The sequence below is a fragment of the Ranitomeya imitator genome, chromosome 10 (genome assembly GCF_032444005.1).
Source record: "Ranitomeya imitator isolate aRanImi1 chromosome 10, aRanImi1.pri, whole genome shotgun sequence".
In the NCBI taxonomy this organism is placed as follows: domain Eukaryota; kingdom Metazoa; phylum Chordata; class Amphibia; order Anura; family Dendrobatidae; genus Ranitomeya; species Ranitomeya imitator.
Genome location: NC_091291.1, coordinates 80,725,868 through 80,728,385, shown reverse-complemented (window position 1 = coordinate 80,728,385; position 2,518 = coordinate 80,725,868).

Sequence of the window (2,518 nt, the reverse complement as noted above, 5' to 3'; positions counted from 1 at the left end):
TTCTAATTTTGTGAGAAGCACCTGTATATTTTGCAGAGGGGCAGTGTGATCAATAAGTGGGTTTTGGGTTGCTGTTTGGTCTCTCAGTCTCCAACACGTTTGCCATCGCTGGCCTAAGACATCGGCTGGTTGCAGTTGTGTATGTAATGATTTTAACCACAAGATGGCGCAAAAGTCTTAACATGATAAAGTTTGAATTTCTTCATTAACTTACGTGTTTCAGTATGGAAACTTTTAAGTAACTAGGCATACTTCAAGCTTCTATATAGTCAATATCTGACCCCCTACCGTACCCCACATCTCCCCCCAAAAATCCATACAAATCCCCAAAACAGCGTAATTCGTATAAAACCGCATGAAAATAATGCACATTGAGTCACTTTGGATGCCATCTGCTCTCTGTTCCAGGAATGTCAGTCTTTTTAGACACACTGGTTGACCACATACAGTGGGTACAGAAAGTTTTTAGACCCCTTTAAATTTTTCACTCTTTGTATCATTGCAGCCATTTGGTAAATTCAAAAAGGTTCATTTCTTCACAGTAATGTACACTCTGCACCCCATCTCGACTGAAAAAAAACAGAAATGTTAAAATTTTTGCAAATTTAATAAAAAAGAAAAACTGAAATTTCACATGGTCAAATGTATTCAGACCCTTTGCTCAGACACTGATATTTAAATCCCATGCTGTCCATTTCCTTGTGATCCTCCTTGAGATGGTTCTTTTCCTTCATTGGAGTCCAGTTGTGTGTAATTAAACTGATAGGACTTGATTTGGAAAGGTACACACCTGTCTATATAAGACCTCACAGTACATGTCAGACCAAATGAGAATCATGAGGTCAAAGGAACTGGCCAAGGGGCTCAGAGACAGAATTGTGGCAAGGCACAGATCTGGCCAAGGTTACAACAGAATTTCTGCAGTACTCAAGGTTCCTAAGAGCACAGTGGCCTCCATAATCCTTAAATGGAAGAAGTTTGGGACCATCAGAAGTCTCTCTAGATCTGGCCGTCCAGCCAAACTGAGCAATCGTGGGAGAAGAGCCTTGGTGAGAGACGTAAAGAAGAACCCCAAGATCACTGTGGCTGAGCTCCAGAGATGCAGTAGGGGGATGGGAGAAAGTTCCACAAAGTCAACTATCACTGCAGTCCTCCACCAGTCAGGTCTTTATTGCAGAGTGGCCCATCGGAAGCCTCTCCTCAGTGCAAGACATATGAAAGCCCGCAAAGAGTTTGCTAAAAAACACATGAAGGACTCCCAGACTATGAGACATAAGGGTATGTGTCCACGTGCAGTAAACGCTGCGTGTTTGACGCTGCATAGGGACGCAGCGTCAGACACGCAGCGTCCAGATGTTACAGCATAGTGGAGGGGATTTAATGAAATCCCGTCTCCACTATGCGTGGTAACACGCACGCGGCGGCCCTGCGACTCCGGACATGCTGCGCGTCTTTTCAGATCGCAGCATGTCCGTATATCTTGCGGCGACGCTGCGTCGCCGCAAGATATAGCACAGGGCCCTATGGTGGGGAGCGATGATCCCGGATGTGTGCTGTGAACACATCCGGCATCATCGCGTCCCAGAAAGGGGGCGGGGCTTACCGCAGAGCGGGTTTGCCGCTCCGACGATACCGCCGGCCATCCTGAACGTGGACACGCAGCATAAGATTCTCTGGTCTGATGAGAAGAAGATAGACCTTTTGGTGATAATTCTAAGTGGTATGTGTGGAGAAAACCAGGCAATGCTCATCACCTGTCCAATACAATCCCAACAAGACCCTAAGCACCCAGCTAAAATAACAAAGAAGTGGCTTTAGAACAACTCTGTGACTATTCTTGACTGGCCCAGCCAAAGCCCTGACCTAAACCTAATTGATCATCTCTGGAGAGACCTGAAAATGGCCGTCCACCAAAGTTCACCATCCAACCTGACAGAACTGGAGAGGATCTGCAAGGAAGAATGGCAGAGGATCCCCAAATCCAGGTGTGAAAAACTTGTTGCATCATTCCCAAGATGACTCATGGCTGTACTAGCTCAAAAGGTGCTTCTACTCAATACTGAGCACAGGGTCTGAATACTTATGACCATGTGATATTTCAGTTTTTCTTTTTTAACACATTTTTAAAAATTTCTACATATCTGTTTTTTTCAGTCAAGATGGGGTGCAGAGTGTACATTAATGAGAAAAAATGAACTTTTTCAAATTTACCAAATGGCTGCAATGAAACAAAAAGTGAAAAATTTAAAGGGGTGTGAATACTTTCTGTACCAGCTGTATCTGTGTGAAGTATGCCTAAAAAGACCGGACACCACTGGAAAAGAAGCCAGATGGAGTCCACAGTCATTTCTCTGCCTCTTTGTAGTGGATATTTGTGTACATATTGAATAAGTGCTCACATACCCTTAAGGTACCATCACACTAAGCGACGCTGCAGTGATACCGACAACGATCCGGATCGCTGCAGCGTCGCTGTTTGGTCGCTGGAGAGCTGTCACACAGACAGCTCTCCAGCGAC